An 18,678-nucleotide genomic window follows, 5' to 3' on the forward strand; every position below is an offset into this window, starting at 1 on the left:
ACTGCGGGGTTAACTCCCAGAACTAATCAGTCAGCACCTGAGAATACATCCCTGAGACTGACTCCTGCTTCCACCATTCAGGCTGGCAGGCTTAGGAGTGGGAGAGCCTATCGTAACCTGGCCAGACTCAGCTAGCTCCCGCCCTCGGTCTATTTAAGCCTGCACTTCCTGTCCCTCGGTGCTTGTTATTGCTTTTGTTTCCTTCCTTGTGGTTCCTGGCCCAGCTACAGCTCCTGCTATTTTTGATCCTGCTCCATACCGACCCTGGCTTACCGACTACTCTTCTGCTTTTCGTTTTGTACCTCGCACACTCCTGGCTTGACTCGGCTCGTTCACCACTCTGGTTGCTCACGGTGTTGCCGTGGGCAACGGCCCCTTTTCCTTGCTTGTGTTCCTTGTATGTTTGTCGTGTTTGTCGTGCACTTACTGAGCGCAGGGACCGCCGCCCAGTTGTACCCCGTCGCCTAGGGCGGGTCGTTGCAAGTAGGCAGGGACAGAGTGGCGGGTAGATTAGGGCTCACTTGTCCGTCTCCCTACCCCCTGCCGTTACACCTCCCTTTTAGGTAAGTTAAAGAGCTGCACCTGAGCCAGCCACTGATTGATGCAGCACCACAGTCAAATAGTGGAGTGGAGTAGGGGAACAGCAAACAGCCATTAAAGCCGCCCGCCCGCCCGCCGGCCCGCCCGCCCGCCACAATGGACCTACCTGTGTACACTAGATGGATGTGATGGAATGTACTGTCGTCCCTACATTTCAAGAAGGAGTAAGAATTGCAGTTGCAACAAAGCCTTGCTTGCCTACAAAGAGAGCAGCAATTTGGATTTGTTACTATTTTACCTAGAAGAATAACAAACTGTGCAAGGATGGAGGTTGTAGGAGCAAGGAGAAGTTGTCTGTAAAGTTGGTGGATGCTTATTTTCCATTTTGCAGTCCCTTGTCTCCCTCTTGTGGCCTCCTGGAGGCAACTAGCTGTGCAAAAAAAGACAGCCTGGCGGCCGGCTGTTGCAGTGTTGCCCTCTCAGGCAACACTGAGTGACTGACTGAGCCGCACCGTCTTATATAAAGTTCAGACGGAACTTTGCACGTGTCATAGTGGAGCCCTGAGGAGCCAGAGCCAGCTTTCTGACATCATAATGGGGCCTCAGAGATAAAAGCCTGGGCCCAGGCAGTGTTGGTCAGTGCTGCTCAGCAGGCAGCACTGGACTGGACTGGATTACAGCTGATACAAGGTGTGAAGGAACAAGGGGTGGCTGTGGGCATGCACTTGCTGCCGCTGCCATTGTTTATCTGCATGGCAGCAGGGCATTTGGGCATTGCCAGGAAGGCGTTTTTATGTAGATTCCTCCTCTTTCAGCACTGCATTGTGGTGCAAGCAAAAGAAGCAAATCCTGTCTGGCTTCCTCTCCGGCCTTTATTCACCTCCCATGTAGCTGTGAGTGTGTGAGCCTGCAGGGCCCCATGGAATTGCCTAGAAGTAGGCTGAATCGCTGCAAGGGCTGAACAGCAGTATCGGGCAGGCTCGGGCAACGCGCGGCCCGTTCGGGTTATCGCTTCTCGGCCTTTTGGCTAAGATCAAGTGTAGTATCTGTTCTTATCAGTTTAATATCTGATACGTCCCCTATCTGGGGACCATATATTAAATGGATTTTTAGAACAGGGAGATGGAAATAGAGCTTGCTCTGTCCACTCCACGCATTGACCTGGTATTGCAGTATTTCCAGGACCGGTGCACACTTTCCTTATGTGTTGACTAAAATCAGATTCCAAAAGTGTTTTATGTGTTTGCCATTGTTTCTGTCTTTCTGAAGGGATCTCCCCTTTTAATCCCATTATTTCAACACCTGTTGGACAATGCATGAGTGATAATGAGCTAATTGATTAAATGCAATTAATGAATACATTGCCACCTCTTGTTTTGTGTCGTCTGTGTGTCTGTGTTTCCGGCATTTCACATTGGAACAGCTCATTCACCTTCCTTGTCTTCTCTCCGCCCTCCCTTTTAGGTAAGTTAAAGAGCTGCACCTGAGCCAGCCACTGATTGATGCAGCACCACAGTCAAATAGTGGAGTGGAGTAGGGGAACAGCAAACAGCCATTAAAGCCGCCCGCCCGCCCGCCCGCCACAATGGACCTACCTGTGTACACTAGATGGATGTGATGGAATGTACTGTCGTCCCTACATTTCAAGAAGGAGTAAGAATTGCAGTTGCAACAAAGCCTTGCTTGCCTACAAAGAGAGCAGCAATTTGGATTTGTTACTATGTTACCTAGAAGAATAACAAACTGTGCAAGGATGGAGGTTGTAGGAGCAAGGAGAAGTTGTCTGTAAAGTTGGTGGATGCTTATTTTCCATTTTGCAGTCCCTTGTCTCCCTCTTGTGGCCTCCTGGAGGCAACTAGCTGTGCAAAAAAAGACAGCCTGGCGGCCGGCTGTTGCAGTGTTGCCCTCTCAGGCAACACTGAGTGACTGACTGAGCCGCACCGTCTTATATAAAGTTCAGACGGAACTTTGCACGTGTCATAGTGGAGCCCTGAGGAGCCAGAGCCAGCTTTCTGACATCATAATGGGGCCTCAGAGATAAAAGCCTGGGCCCAGGCAGTGTTGGTCAGTGCTGCTCAGCAGGCAGCACTGGACTGGACTGGATTACAGCTGATACAAGGTGTGAAGGAACAAGGGGTGGCTGTGGGCATGCACTTGCTGCCGCTGCCAGTGTTTATCTGCATGGCAGCAGGGCATTTGGGCGTTGCCAGGAAGGCGTTTTTATGTAGATTCCTCCTCTTTCAGCACTGCATTGTGGTGCAAGCAAAAGAAGCAAATCCTGCCTGGCTTCCTCTCCGGCCTTTATTCACCTCCCGTGTAGCTGTGAGTGTGTGAGCCTGCAGGGCCCCATGGAATTGCCTAGAAGTAGGCTGAATCGCTGCAAGGGCTGAACAGCAGTATCGGGCAGGCTCGGGCAACGCGCAGCCCGTTCGGGTTATCGCTTCTCGGCCTTTTGGCTAAGATCAAGTGTAGTATCTGTTCTTATCAGTTTCATATCTGATACGTCCCCTATCTGGGGACCATATATTAAATGGATTTTTAGAACAGGGAGATGGAAATAGAGCTTGCTCTGTCCACTCCACGCATTGACCTGGTATTGCAGTATTTCCAGGACCGGTGCACCCTTTCCTTATGTGTTGACTAAAATCAGATCCCAAAAGTGTTTTTTGTGTTTGACATTGTTTCTGTCTTTCTGAAGGGATCTCCCCTTTTAATCCCATTATTTCAACACCTGTTGGACAATGCATGAGTGATAATGAGCTAATTGATTAAATGCAATTAATGAATACATTGCCACCTCTTGTTTTGTGTCGTCTGTGTGTCTGTGTTTCCGGCATTTCACATTGGAACAGCTCATTCACCTTCCTTGTCTTCTCTCCGCCCTCCCTTTTAGGTAAGTTAAAGAGCTGCACCTGAGCCAGCCACTGATTGATGCAGCACCACAGTCAAATAGTGGAGTGGAGTAGGGGAACAGCAAACAGCCATTAAAGCCGCCCGCCCGCCCGCCACAATGGACCTACCTGTGTACACTAGATGGATGTGATGGAATGTACTGTCGTCCCTACATTTCAAGAAGGAGTAAGAATTGCAGTTGCAACAAAGCCTTGCTTGCCTACAAAGAGAGCAGCAATTTGGATTTGTTACTATGTTACCTAGAAGAATAACAAACTGTGCAAGGATGGAGGTTGTAGGAGCAAGGAGAAGTTGTCTGTAAAGTTGGTGGATGCTTATTTTCCATTTTGCAGTCCCTTGTCTCCCTCTTGTGGCCTCCTGGAGGCAACTAGCTGTGCAAAAAAAGACAGCCTGGCGGCCGGCTGTTGCAGTGTTGCCCTCTCAGGCAACACTGAGTGACTGACTGAGCCGCACCGTCTTATATAAAGTTCAGACGGAACTTTGCACGTGTCATAGTGGAGCCAGAGCCAGCTTTCTGACATCATAATGGGGCCTCAGAGATAAAAGCCTGGGCCCAGGCAGTGTTGGTCAGTGCTGCTCAGCAGGCAGCACTGGACTGGACTGGATTACAGCTGATACAAGGTGTGAAGGAACAAGGGGTGGCTGTGGGCATGCACTTGCTGCCGCTGCCATTGTTTATCTGCATGGCAGCAGGGCATTTGGGCGTTGCCAGGAAGGCGTTTTTATGTAGATTCCTCCTCTTTCAGCACTGCATTGTGGTGCAAGCAAAAGAAGCAAATCCTGTCTGGCTTCCTCTCCGGCCTTTATTCACCTCCCGTGTAGCTGTGAGTGTGTGAGCCTGCAGGGCCCCATGGAATTGCCTAGAAGTAGGCTGAATCGCTGCAAGGGCTGAACAGCAGTATCGGGCAGGCTCGGGCAACACGCGGCCCGTTCGGGTTATCGCTTCTCGGCCTTTTGGCTAAGATCAAGTGTAGTATCTGTTCTTATCAGTTTAATATCTGATACGTCCCCTATCTGGGGACCATATATTAAATGGATTTTTAGAACAGGGAGATGGAAATAGAGCTTGCTCTGTCCACTCCACGCATTGACCTGGTATTGCAGTATTTCCAGGACCGGTGCACCCTTTCCTTATGTGTTGACTAAAATCAGATTCCAAAAGTGTTTTTTGTGTTTGCCATTGTTTCTGTCTTTCTGAAGGGATCTCTCCTTTTAATCCCATTATTTCAACACCTGTTGGACAATGCATGAGTGATAATGAGCTAATTGATTAAATGCAATTAATGAATACATTGCCACCTCTTGTTTTGTGTCGTCTGTGTGTCTGTGTTTCCGGCATTTCACATTGGAACAGCTCATTCACCTTCCTTGTCTTCTCTCCGCCCTCCCTTTTAGGTAAGTTAAAGAGCTGCACCTGAGCCAGCCACTGATTGATGCAGCACCACAGTCAAATAGTGGAGTGGAGTAGGGGAACAGCAAACAGCCATTAAAGCCTCCCGCCCGCCCGCCACAATGGACCTACCTGTGTACACTAGATGGATGTGATGGAATGTACTGTCGTCCCTACATTTCAAGAAGGAGTAAGAATTGCAGTTGCAACAAAGCCTTGCTTGCCTACAAAGAGAGCAGCAATTTGGATTTGTTACTATGTTACCTAGAAGAATAACAAACTGTGCAAGGATAGAGGTTGTAGGAGCAAGGAGAAGTTGTCTGTAAAGTTGGTGGATGCTTATTTTCCATTTTGCAGTCCCTTGTCTCCCTCTTGTGGCCTCCTGGAGGCAACTAGCTGTGCAAAAAAAGACAGCCTGGCGGCCGGCTGTTGCAGTGTTGCCCTCTCAGGCAACACTGAGTGACTGACTGAGCCGCACCGTCTTATATAAAGTTCAGACGGAACTTTGCACGTGTCATAGTGGAGCCCTGTGGAGCCAGAGCCAGCTTTCTGACATCATAATGGGGCCTCAGAGATAAAAGCCTGGGCCCAGGCAGTGTTGGTCAGTGCTGCTCAGCAGGCAGCACTGGACTGGACTGGATTACAGCTGATACAAGGTGTGAAGGAACAAGGGGTGGCTGTGGGCATGCACTGGCTGCCGCAGCCAGTGTTTATCTGCATGGCAGCAGGGCATTTGGGCGTTGCCAGGAAGGCGTTTTTATGTAGATTCCTCCTCTTTCAGCACTGCATTGTGGTGCAAGCAAAAGAAGAAAATCCTGTCTGGCTTCCTCTCCGGCCTTTATTCACCTCCCGTGTAGCTGTGAGTGTGTGAGCCTGCAGGGCCCCATGGAATTGCCTAGAAGTAGGCTGAATCGCTGCAAGGGCTGAACAGCAGTATCGGGCAGGCTCGGGCAACGCGCGGCCCGTTCGGGTTATCGCTTCTCGGCCTTTTGGCTAAGATCAAGTGTAGTATCTGTTCTTATCAGTTTAATATCTGATACGTCCCCTATCTGGGGACCATATATTAAATGGATTTTTAGAACAGGGAGATGGAAATAGAGCTTGCTCTGTCCACTCCACGCATTGACCTGGTATTGCAGTATTTCCAGGACCGGTGCACCCTTTCCTTATGTGTTGACTAAAATCAGATTCCAAAAGTGTTTTTTGTGTTTGCCATTGTTTCTGTCTTTCTGAAGGGATCTCCCCTTTTAATCCCATTATTTCAACACCTGTTGGACAATGCATGAGTGATAATGAGCTAATTGATTAAATGCAATTAATGAATACATTGCCACCTCTTGTTTTGTGTCGTCTGTGTGTCTGTGTTTCCGGCATTTCACATTGGAACAGCTCATTCACCTTCCTTGTCTTCTCTCCGCCCTCCCTTTTAGGTAAGTTAAAGAGCTGCACCTGAGCCAGCCACTGATTGATGCAGCACCACAGTCAAATAGTGGAGTGGAGTAGGGGAACAGCAAACAGCCATTAAAGCCGCCCGCCCGCCACAATGGACCTACCTGTGTACACTAGATGGATGTGATGGAATGTACTGTTGTCCCTACATTTCAAGAAGGAGTAAGAATTGCAGTTGCAACAAAGCCTTGCTTGCCTACAAAGAGAGCAGCAATTTGGATTTGTTACTATGTTACCTAGAAGAATAACAAACTGTGCAAGGATGGAGGTTGTAGGAGCAAGGAGAAGTTGTCTGTAAAGTTGGTGGATGCTTATTTTCCATTTTGCAGTCCCTTGTCTCCCTCTTGTGGCCTCCTGGAGGCAACTAGCTGTGCAAAAAAAGACAGCCTGGCGGCCGGCTGTTGCAGTGTTGCCCTCTCAGGCAACACTGAGTGACTGACTGAGCCGCACCGTCTTATATAAAGTTCAGACGGAACAAGGGACTGCAAAATGGAAAATAAGCATCCACCAACTTTACAGACAACTTCTCCTTGCTCCTACAACCTCCATCCTTGCACAGTTTGTTATTCTTCTAGGTAAAATAGTAACAAATCCAAATTGCTGCTCTCTTTGTAGGCAAGCAAGGCTTTGTTGCAACTGCAATTCTTACTCCTTCTTGAAATGTAGGGACGACAGTACATTCCATCACATCCATCTAGTGTACACAGGTAGGTCCATTGTGGCGGGCGGGCGGGCGGGCGGGCGGGCGGCTTTAATGGCTGTTTGCTGTTCCCCTACTCCACTCCACTATTTGACTGTGGTGCTGCATCAATCAGTGGCTGGCTCAGGTGCAGCTCTTTAACTTACCTAAAAGGGAGGGCAGAGAGAAGACAAGGAAGGTGAATGAGCTGTTCCAATGTGAAATGCCGGAAACACAGACACACAGACGACACAAAACAAGAGGTGGCAATGTATTCATTAATTGCATTTAATCAATTAGCTCATTATCACTCATGCATTGTCCAACAGGTGTTGAAATAATGGGATTAAAAGGGGAGATCCCTTCAGAAAGACAGAAACAATGGCAAACACAAAAAACACTTTTGGAATCTGATTTTAGTCAACACATAAGGAAAGGGTGCACCGGTCCTGGAAATACTGCAATACCAGGTCAATGCGTGGAGTGGACAGAGCAAGCTCTATTTCCATCTCCCTGTTCTAAAAATCCATTTAATATATGGTCCCCAGATAGGGGACGTATCAGATATTAAACTGATAAGAACAGATTTTTTTTCAGTTGGCTACCCCCTCGCGGGGGTGTCAATGATTTATTTATAAAAATTTCAATTTTACAATAAAACACATTTTAGTTACATAGATAATATACAAAGAATTTTTACATTGTAACAATAGTAAAATCAAATTTTCATAAAATTTATGTAGAGGGACATGGGGCAAATCTTTATTTATTTGGAGTTCCAGTCAGTCACAAACCATTTATTTAGAAGGGTGGCATTCCTTTTTTTGTCTAGTAAAAAATAAATATACATCTCACTAAAACAAAGACCCAAAACATCATCAACCGATAAAACGTCGTGCTTAAAAAGGAGGATGTTCCTGGCCTTCCATAGAGCTTCTTTGGCGCAATTCATCGTCTTCCATGCAATTATCTTCTGACTCGCGGTTGGGCATCCAAAAAGTCCATATAAAATATCTTCATAGTTTAAGTCCTTTAGGTCTGCCATCTTCACCAAAAGAGGGAATATTTTTTTCCAAAATTGTTTTGCAAAGTCACATGTCCAAAAAATATGTCTTATAGTTTCCTCGGCCTGGCAGCCTTCCCTCGGGCAGACGGCAGACCTCGTGAATCCTCTTCTGTACTGGAATGCCCGGCATGGAAGACATTGATGAACGCAGCTCCAGGCCAGGTCCATCTGTGCATTAAAAAGATAAAACACATTAATCATTTTGAAAATAAAAGCACATTGCTGACCGTCTCGCTCTCTCTCAGGTCTTTAATTATTTTCTTGCTGTTTTTAAGTTCGTTCACGGTCTTCCCTTTTAAATTGAAGAGAGCCACTATTTTTTCTAAAATTACGTAATTCGCTGGTAATTTAAAAGCGTATGGTGAGGATAAAATTATGTTGAACCAACCAAACCTCCGCATAAAAAACCCAGTATTAAAACGTAAAAAGTAAGACCAATAGTGCTCTTTAAAAAGGGAATTAAAACAGAAACTAAAGAACTTAATTAAAAGAAACCTATTAAAATCAGGAAAATCTTTGCCACCCTTTGGTTTGGACTTTATTACCGTTTCTCGTTTCAATTTCTCCATCCTGGAACTCCAAAAGAAGGTAAAACATGCTTTTGTTATTTTTCGTAATAAAACTGTTGGGGGAGGGAACACCATGCTTGTGTATAAAAGAAGGGGTAAAATGACCATTTTTATGATTAAAATTTTTCCCTCCATAGTGAGTTTCCTCATATTCCACATACAAATTTTATTGTTTACCTTCTGCGCCACCATGTCCCAACTTATAAAACCATTGTCGTGCTCACTGAAGGAGATACCTAAAACTTTAATAGTATCTGACACAGGAACGGGTACGTCTCTAAAAACCATGCTTCCTATTCTTAAAATATTACTTTTGCTGAAATTTATTCTAAAACCGGAAGCACAGCAATAAAACTCAATTTGTTTTAGGGCTTTCTGAAGCGACAGGGTGTCCCTACAAAGTATCGCCACATCATCCATGTACCCCACTGCTTTAGCCTCTATGCCGCCTCCCCCTGGCAGGGGGACTCCACGTATTTGTTTATCACGGCGTATTGCGCATAGCAGAGGCTCTAGTGCACATATGAAAAGCAGTGGGGACAAGGGACACCCCTGCTTCACCCCAGAGTTTAAAAGAACGTCCTGTGTCTTAAAACCATTTACTAAAATTTTGCTTGTGCAATCTTTATAAAAGGCTTTAATAGATAATAAAAAACCTTCTGGTATACCCATCCGCTCTAAAACCTTAAAAAGATAAAAGTGCGATACTCGGTCGAAAGCTTTTTGAAAATCTATGGATAAAATTGCTAATTTTCCGTTTCTAGATTTTGTGTCTTCAATCGCATCTTTTATTAAATTAATATTATCCCAGATGCTGCGGCCTGGCACCCCACACACCTGGTTAGAGTGTATGATGTGGGGTACTATGGCTTTTAAACGGTTTGCGCATAGTTTTGCCATTATTTTGTAGTCACTATTCAGAAGGGTTATTGGTCTCCAATTCTCTAAAACTGCGATGTCACCTTTCTTGTATAGCAAGGAGACCTCACCCTTCCGCCAGGACTTAGGCAGCATCTTGGAATGAAAGACTTCGGTAAAAAGGTTTAAGAGATCATCTTTTAAAATGTCATAAAATTTGACATAAAACTCGCTGGGTATACTGTCCGGGCCAGGAACTTTACCTGCTTTAAAACTCTTCACTGTTTCTAAAATCTCCTGCTCCGACAGTTCCTGCAATAAAAAATTCTGGGAGACAGGGTCTAAAACAGTGGTAATCTCCTTCAGCGAGTCACGCATAAAATCACGATCCACAGTTTTCACATTAAAAAGGTCAGTATAAAACTCATGAACTTTACTTAAAAGACCCTGTACATCCGACACCCCATCAATGTTTTTAAGAATAGCTTTTTTATTGTTCATCTTCTTAAAAAAGTACCTGGAGCAGGTCTCGTTCTCTTCCACGTGTTGTATCCTGGAACGAAAAATAATTTCTTTGCCTTTCTGCTCCAGGCACTGAGCTATCTCTTTTTTTAAGTTGGTGATGTCGTCTTTTACATCTATCTCATGCTCTCTCATCTTGTACAGGGTCTGTAGGCGGGTGTTGAGGATTTTAAAAAAAGCTTTCTTCTCTCTGGCTTTTGCCACACTTTTTTTAATAAAAATTCTTTTATTTTTCTTTTCATTTTCTCCCACCATTCAGTGATGGGAGCCCGTGTGTCTCTCACCCGCCTACTCTCTTTGTAAAATTCAATAAAATCTGTAAAAACCTGTGGATCATCTAAAAGGGAAACATTTAACTTCCAGGACTTTTTACTAATAATGTTATTAAAATCACGCTTTACATAAAATGATAAAAGCTTGTGATCGGAAAAAACATTGGTTAAAACTTCACATTTAAAAGGCAGTAGATTCTCGTTACAAAATATTAAATCTATCCTGGAGCTACAGGTGGCGTTGCTCCAGGTAACGCCGGCTTCCTCTGGACTGCTCCTGTTACATTCTTTATAAACGTCTTTTAATTTAAAATCACCCACCATATCTTTGAGCAGTCCAGAGGTCTTGTCATAGTTTCTGCTTGTAGCGCTGGTAAGCCGGTGTTCCCCTCTCAGGATACAATTAAAATCACCTGCGAGGATAAAAGGCTCAGTCGTGTTAATAAAAAGAGGTAAAATCGCTAACATTTCTGCTCTTTCATTTTTGTCTGGTGAGCCGTAAAAATTTAAAAACTGCCATTTCACACCGTCAATAAAAGCCTTAACCAATAAAATACGTCCTGGAAGAATCTCTTGGATAAAATCGATTAAAACGTTTCCCTTAAAAAGAATGGCGACCCCTGCTGATCTGGACTCGTTACATCCAGACCAGACTGATGGACCATACTTCCAATCCTCTTGGTATTTATGGTACTTCATCGTATGGGGAATGCCGCACTCCTGCAGGAAAAAAACAGAGGCTGCCAGGCCAGCTAAAAAGCTGAAGAGAGCAACCCTTCTAACTTTGGACTTGGCGCCCCTCACGTTGAGGGAGATTCCCTTTACTTCAGACATTGTGGAGATTAAAATAACGTCTTGATTTTAAAATAATAAATATTCGTGGAACTTAAAATCAGACATTTCCTCCACCAGCATTACCAGAATTCTCGTTTGCGCTCATATCCTCACCCTCGTCCGAATCGCCTGCAAAGAGGGACGAAAAGGGAGAGGAACTACCTTCACTGAGAGCCGTGCCAGCAACTCTTATCTCGTACAAGGGGAGCCCACTCTCGCTTAGCGTCACCTGGGTCTCAACTGGGTGACCACGTAGGTCCATTTCGGGTGGGTCCCCCAAGGGCCCCGCCTCTCCCCCCAGGCTCTGTTGACGCCGTCTTAGAGGGGGAGGTTGCGCACACGGCGGGGTGTCCGGTATCTGGGAGGGAACAGTGCCCACCCTCCTCACCAGGTCAGGCGAGGAGGTGGTCCTAGGAGGAGCCTCACTTTTCTTCACGGACGTGTCCATCTGCTCCTCCCCTGATTCCCTCCTACCAGCACGCTCCTGTTTTCCCTTTTTTCGGGGACCCACCGCTACCCAGTTCTCCTGCTCGGAGTCAGACTCCTGAGACCCAGGTGCAGGAGCAGGCCCGGCACCCACTGGACAACCAGCCCTCTGGGATGCCACAGTATCATTGGTGGCCTGCTCCTTTTCCGCCTTCCTCTTAGCTTGCCTTTTATCTTTGGCGCTGGGCTCCATCCTTTCCTCAGAGGTTGCTGGCTGCGAGGCACCCGCTTTGGCTCCATTATTCCGCACCACTGAAGCCCAGGTGCCTCGCTGCTCCTTCGCGGCCCCGGCATGCTCCTCTCCCCGGGGGTGGGACTGGTCCGCTGGTGGAGCACGTGGGGGCGCCTCGGGTTGCTCATTTTCTTCGCCTCGGTACCTATGGGGACAAGAATAGTACAGATGACCAGTTTTTTGGCAAAAATTACATTTTTTCTCTTGTGAGCATTCTCTCATATTGTGCTCTTTGCTTCCACAGTTTCTACAGGTGACATCGCAGTTAAAACTGGTATGTCCATAGGTACCGCAGGCCCTGCAGAAGTTTGGCATCCCTGAAAAATAGAGGTCGCCATTCACATTTCCAATTTTAAAACGAGCCGGTGGTAATCTCGTTTCTTGGGTGGAGGGGTCCTTTATCAATGTTACTAAAAACTTCCACTTGACGGTCCACACTCCACACTCGTTCATAACTCTCCCCAACAGTTTGACATTCTTGAAGTAGGCAGCTAAGAATGCTGCCACTTCCATATCCTTCACATATGGGGAGTACATTTTAATCACAACGAGTTTGGTAATTTCGAAGGCATGTTCTACTACCTGGACTCCCGCTACCACGAGTTCACCTTTTCTCCTCTCAGCTCGGTCCATGGCATCATGGAGGATTCCTTCTCCCATAAAGGTGACGTCGAAAATTCCTCGTTTCGGGTAGTCCTGGATAGCCAGAATCTCATTCTTGTGGACCGCCAGTAGTTCTTCCAAGATCTTGTGGACCAAGAACTTTACGCCACGTGGACCGCCTCCACCCTCTGCCACGATAAATCGGGCAGAGTTCCTTAGCCGGGCATACACCGGCACCGCATCAGGCTCGCCTGCCATTTCCGTGGCCAGGCCGAACCGCACAGCAATTGCTGCGCCCTATGGGGTCCTGAGACTTACCAAAGGGCTGGGGGGGGATCGCAACTCGTTGCTCAGGACTAAGCCTCTCTCCCAAATAGCAGCACGGGGGTGAAGTCCAGGCGAACCTGGACGATCCCCCGAGGCCGAGAGAGAGGGTACCTGAGCACCTTCTGACTAAAAACCTCCTGTACAAGTACACTTGGTCTTAGCCAAAAGGCCGAGAAGCGATAACCCGAACGGGCCGCGCGTTGCCCGAGCCTGCCCGATACTGCTGTTCAGCCCTTGCAGCGATTCAGCCTACTTCTAGGCAATTCCATGGGGCCCTGCAGGCTCACACACTCACAGCTACACGGGAGGTGAATAAAGGCCGGAGAGGAAGCCAGACAGGATTTGCTTCTTTTGCTTGCACCACAATGCAGTGCTGAAAGAGGAGGAATCTACATAAAAACGCCTTCCTGGCAACGCCCAAATGCCCTGCTGCCATGCAGATAAACACTGGCAGCGGCAGCAAGTGCATGCCCACAGCCACCCCTTGTTCCTTCACACCTTGTATCAGCTGTAATCCAGTCCAGTCCAGTGCTGCCTGCTGAGCAGCACTGACCAACACTGCCTGGGCCCAGGCTTTTATCTCTGAGGCCCCATTATGATGTCAGAAAGCTGGCTCTGGCTCCTCAGGGCTCCACTATGACACGTGCAAAGTTCCGTCTGAACTTTATATAAGACGGTGCGGCTCAGTCAGTCACTCAGTGTTGCCTGAGAGGGCAACACTGCAACAGCCGGCCGCCAGGCTGTCTTTTTTTGCACAGCTAGTTGCCTCCAGGAGGCCACAAGAGGGAGACAAGGGACTGCAAAATGGAAAATAAGCATCCACCAACTTTACAGACAACTTCTCCTTGCTCCTACAACCTCCATCCTTGCACAGTTTGTTATTCTTCTAGGTAACATAGTAACAAATCCAAATTGCTGCTCTCTTTGTAGGCAAGCAAGGCTTTGTTGCAACTGCAATTCTTACTACTTCTTGAAATGTAGGGACGACAGTACATTCCATCACATCCATCTAGTGTACACAGGTAGGTCCATTGTGGCGGGCGGGCGGGCGGCTTTAATGGCTGTTTGCTGTTCCCCTACTGCACTCCACTATTTGACTGTGGTGCTGCATCAATCAGTGGCTGGCTCAGGTGCAGCTCTTTAACTTACCTAAAAGGGAGGGCGGAGAGAAGACAAGGAAGGTGAATGAGCTGTTCCAATGTGAAATGCCGGAAACACAGACACACAGACGACACAAAACAAGAGGTGGCAATGTATTCATTAATTGCATTTAATCAATTAGCTCATTATCACTCATGCATTGTCCAACAGGTGTTGAAATAATGGGATTAAAAGGGGAGATCCCTTCAGAAAGACAGAAACAATGGCAAACACAAAAAACACTTTTGGAATCTGATTTTAGTCAACACATAAGGAAAGGGTGCACCGGTCCTGGAAATACTGCAATACCAGGTCAATGCGTGGAGTGGACAGAGCAAGCTCTATTTCCATCTCCCTGTTCTAAAAATCCATTTAATATATGGTCCCCAGATAGGGGACGTATCAGATATTAAACTGATAAGAACAGATTTTTTTTTTGTTTTTTGTTTTGGCTGTACCACAAGGATACAAAACCGTTTATTCAAATTTCAAAAAAGATTTTACATACAGGTGCAAGACATTTACATTACAATATAGAATTCCAATCATTAAAATGCCATTTTACATATGCAGAAGCGTCCTTTTGTTTATCAAGTAAAAGATATAAAAACATTTCACTTAAAATCATCCCAATTACATTATCCACCGATAAAATATCCTTTTTAAAAAGTAAAATGTTCCGTGCCTTCCAAAGAGCTGCTTTCACACAGTTAATGATCCTCCATGCCGTCCATCTGTCCGGAAAGGAAACACAGTCTATTTGTCCATATAATATGACGTAGTAGTTAAAAGTCTTTATTGCCGTGATTGTTTTTAATAGCGGTAAAATCTTCTTCCAAACGTCCTTCGCAAACTCGCAAGTCCATAATAAATGAAAAATGGTTTCCTCATTGTGGCATCCCTCTCTTGGGCAATTGGCTGTAGATGACAAACGCCTTCTGTGTTGGAAGGAACGGCATGGCAGGCAACTGTGGACGCAGCTCCAGGCTAGGTCTTTCTGGGAATTAAAAAGATAAAAAGAATTCAGCATTTTCCATATATTCTTACATTGTATCTCATTAAAATTCCCAATAAAACAAACCTCAGTGGATTTTTAAATAAATTTTGTTAAAACTTTGCCATTCATTAAGACATCTGTTTTTACCTTAGTGAGATTAAAAAGGATAACAATTTTCTCTAAAATCTCATAAATATCTGGCATGTTAAAACTGTAGGGATGTTTAAGATCAGTTTGAAACCACCCAAAACGCCTCATGAAATTTCCCAAATTGTATCTCAAGAAGAATGACCAATAGTTTTCTTTAAAAAAATTCCTAAAACATAATGAAAAGAACTTAGTGTATAAGAAAACTCTAAAATCAGTAAAATCTTTTCCTCCTTTATCTTTGGGTTTAAAAACGATTTCTCTTTTTAATTTTTCCATTTTTGAATTCCAAAAGAAAGTAAAACATGCTTTTTGCAATTTGCATAAAATACGGGTGGGAGGGGGGAAGACTAAGCTCAAGTATAAAATCAAAGGCAGGATCACCATTTTAATAATAAGCACTTTGCCCTCCATAGTCAGATCTCTCATTCTCCATATACATAACTTCTGGTTTACTTTTTGCATGATCCCCTCCCAGTTCTCCGTTACATTATTGTATTCATTAAAATAAATACCTAAAATCTTCACTTTCTCTACAATTGGAATCTCAATGTCTTGCATATCTATTGCACCAATCTTTAAAATCTCACATTTATTAAAATTTACTTTAAAACCTGATGCACAGCAGAAATAATGGATTTGCTTTAAGGTCTTTTTTAATGATATATTATCCTTACAGGTTATTGCAACATCATCCATGTAACTTACAACCTTGGCTTCAGTACCCTTGCTACCCGGGAGAGCTACCCCACAAATGTCATTGTCTCTCCTAATCATGCATAAAAGGGGTTCAAGGGCACAGATAAAAAGTAGAGGTGATAGGGGACAACCTTGTTTCACACCGGACCTGAGGGGAACAGCCTGGGACTTAAAACCATTAATTAAAATTCTACTTTGACAGTCCCTATAAAATGTTTTTAAAGAATTTATAAAATTTTCTGGTACGCCCATCTTTCCTAAAACATTGAATAAAAACTGGTGTGAGACCCTATCAAATGCTTTTTCAAAATCTACCATTAAAATTGCCAAGTTGCTTTTCCTGCTGTTTGCATCATCTATCAGATCTTTTATGAGGTTAAGATTTTCCCATATACTTCTTCCTGGAATTCCACAAACTTGATTGGGGTGAATAAGTTTCTCGATCACAGTTTTGAGTCTGTTTGCACAGATCTTGGCCATTACCTTGTAGTCGCAATTTAATAAAGTTATCGGCCTCCAGTTCTTGATCTCTTCTTTATTACCTTTTTTGTGCAGTAATGATACATCACCCATTTTCCAGGATTCTGGTAAAATCTTTGAGCTAAAAACTTCTAAAAGGAGAGATAAAAAATCATCCTTTAAAACCTCATAAAAAGTTCTGTAAAATTCGATTGGTACCCCATCAGCTCCTGGAACCTTGCCCAACTTAAAACTATTTATAGTATCCAGCATCTCTTTCTCGGTGATGGGCTGTAATAAAGCAGATTGGGCATTAAAATCTAAAACACATGAAACTTCTTTTAAAACGTTCTCCATAAAATTAGTATCCACATTTTTTTCGCTAAAAAGATCTTTATAATAAATATGATTTTTTTTTAAAATGTTATCAATATCGGTTTCTCCTTCCATTTTATCTATATGAATCTTCTTTTGTATACTTTTTTTAAAAAATTATCTGGAGCATTTCTCGTTTTCTTCCATGTGTTGTATTTTTGCTTTAAAAATTATCTCTTTTCCTTTATCTTCCAGAAACATTTGGGCTTCTTTTTTTACCTGTATTATCTCCTCAGTCACTTCTACCCCCACAGACCTTATTTTGTAAAGAGTTTGCAATTGAATATTTAATTTTTCATAGACCGCTCTTTTTTCTTTTGCTCTTTGAATTCCATACCTTATGAAAAAGTTTTTGATCTTCTTCTTCATCTTATCCCACCATAACGTCATGGATTCTGTAGGGTCTCTCTTTTGCTTACACCTATTATAAAACCTGATAAAATCTGCGATTATTTTTCCATCCTTTAAAAGTGCTACATTCATCTTCCATGAACTGGAGCCTCTTCTAAAACCAGAGTCAAAATTTAGAACAAATAAAAGGCCTTTATGGTCAGAGAACATGTTTGTTAAAAGCTCACAGTGGACAGGTAAAATTTGCTGAGAAGAAAAAATAAAATCAATTCTTGAGCTACATCGTATGTTACTCCAAGTAGTGCTATCTAGATCTGACATTTTTTTATTACAATTTTTGAAGACATCTGTAAGTTTAAAATCACTCACAATGTTACTTAAAAGACCAGAAGTTCTATCGTAGTTTCTACTGGAGGACTGCGTAATTCTTTTTTCACCTCTTAAAACACAATTAAAATCCCCAGCTAAAACCAAGGGACAGGAATCGGTTATAAAAAGAGGTAAAATTCCCAGCATTTCTTCTCTTTCTTTTTTATCTGGTGATCCATAAAAATTTAAAAACTGCCACTTAATACCATTTATAAAAGCCTTTACTAATAAAATCCTGCCTGGTAAAATTTCTTGTTTAAAAGCAATATTAATATTACCCTTAAAAAGGATTGCCACTCCTGCAGATTTTGATAGGTTAGAACCAGACCATACCGAAGTTCCATATTTCCAATCTGTTTCGTACTTTTTGTATTCTGCCCGATGAGGGATGCCACACTCCTGCAAAAAGAACACTGAAGCAGAAAGCAGGGATAAATAATTAAAAAGGACTGTTCTGCGTATTTTTGACTTGAGTCCCCTTACATTTAGGGAGAGTCCTTTTAAAACTGCCATTGATGAGATATAAAAGGTGGGATAAAACACAATTTTCAACCCCTTAAAATCTTTATTTCTTCTTCCAGCCTAGCCAACCCCTGAGAGCTGTCAGAGTTATCCAGGTCCCCTCTAGAAGTCACGCCGTGCAAAAAGCCTGTAGAACTGGAATCGCTGTCTGTTGCCTCCTCCGAAAAATCCTCACACAGAGGACTAAGGAGAGTATTTGGAATGATCGTTAAACCCGTCTTTCCCCTCTCTGGTATTTTTGACCCGTAGTCCGTCTCTTCCATAGGGCCTCCTGAATGGGAAGCGCCAGGCTGTCCAACAGACATCTGGGCCATCTCTTCTGGGGTTTCCGGGACAGTGCTGGTTGCTCCAGGTTCACCTACAGGTTGTATTGCTAAGTACCGGTTTGTCATCCTTAGTACGTCCTGATTTTGAGGCTCACCTGTCTTCCGTTTTTTCGCACCTAGATCTTCTTGTTTTTCTTGAGAAACAGCTTCCTCCGGGTTTCTACCTTCCTTTCGAGAAAAAGGCATCCCCGTCCCCTGCTTCTCTATTCGCTTCCTCTCCTTTTGTCGGTCCTTCATCCTAATTTGAGACTGAAATCCTTTGTTATCAAGAGAGGCAACAGACTTACCAGTATTAATATCCGGAGTGTGACTTGCTTCTTGGGTCTCCATTCTTGCTTCCTCTTCGGGGGCCGGCTGGTTTTCCAGTTGTTTCTCTCGTTGGGGTCGGTATGTAGAATTTTGTGGTCTCTTCTGCGGTTTCTGTCTGTGGGGACAAGCTACGTAAAAGTGACTGGTGTCTTGACACAGACTACACTTTTTTGGTTTGTTACAACTTTTAACAGTATGGTTTTGGCTGCCACAATTTGTGCAAGTACTCTCGCAATCATTTTTT

The 18,678-nt window shown here is 44.3% G+C and overlaps 6 non-coding genes across 6 annotated transcripts; 4 read left to right on the forward strand and 2 right to left on the reverse strand.

Moving 5' to 3' along the window:
- The first annotated feature begins 1,547 nt into the window (after positions 1-1,547).
- LOC142703548 (U2 spliceosomal RNA) lies at positions 1,548-1,738 on the forward strand. Its single transcript, XR_012867584.1, has one exon. It is a non-coding gene; the product is annotated as a U2 spliceosomal RNA (small nuclear RNA).
- A 1,238-nt stretch (positions 1,739-2,976) lies between these two features.
- On the forward strand, positions 2,977-3,167 carry LOC142703550 (U2 spliceosomal RNA). Its single transcript, XR_012867586.1, has one exon. It is a non-coding gene; the product is annotated as a U2 spliceosomal RNA (small nuclear RNA).
- A 1,224-nt stretch (positions 3,168-4,391) lies between these two features.
- Positions 4,392-4,582, forward strand: LOC142703542 (U2 spliceosomal RNA). The gene has a single exon (XR_012867579.1). It is a non-coding gene; the product is annotated as a U2 spliceosomal RNA (small nuclear RNA).
- A 1,234-nt stretch (positions 4,583-5,816) lies between these two features.
- LOC142703547 (U2 spliceosomal RNA) lies at positions 5,817-6,007 on the forward strand. The gene has a single exon (XR_012867583.1). It is a non-coding gene; the product is annotated as a U2 spliceosomal RNA (small nuclear RNA).
- Positions 6,008-7,404: 1,397 nt separating this feature from the next.
- LOC142703546 (U2 spliceosomal RNA) lies at positions 7,405-7,599 on the reverse strand. Its single transcript, XR_012867582.1, has one exon. It is a non-coding gene; the product is annotated as a U2 spliceosomal RNA (small nuclear RNA).
- Positions 7,600-14,155: 6,556 nt separating this feature from the next.
- On the reverse strand, positions 14,156-14,347 carry LOC142703545 (U2 spliceosomal RNA). Its single transcript, XR_012867581.1, has one exon. It is a non-coding gene; the product is annotated as a U2 spliceosomal RNA (small nuclear RNA).
- Between the last annotated feature and the right edge of the window lie 4,331 nt (positions 14,348-18,678).

The sequence above is a fragment of the Rhinoderma darwinii genome, unplaced genomic scaffold, assembly GCF_050947455.1.
Source record: "Rhinoderma darwinii isolate aRhiDar2 unplaced genomic scaffold, aRhiDar2.hap1 Scaffold_277, whole genome shotgun sequence".
Classification (NCBI taxonomy): Eukaryota; Metazoa; Chordata; class Amphibia; order Anura; family Rhinodermatidae; genus Rhinoderma; species Rhinoderma darwinii.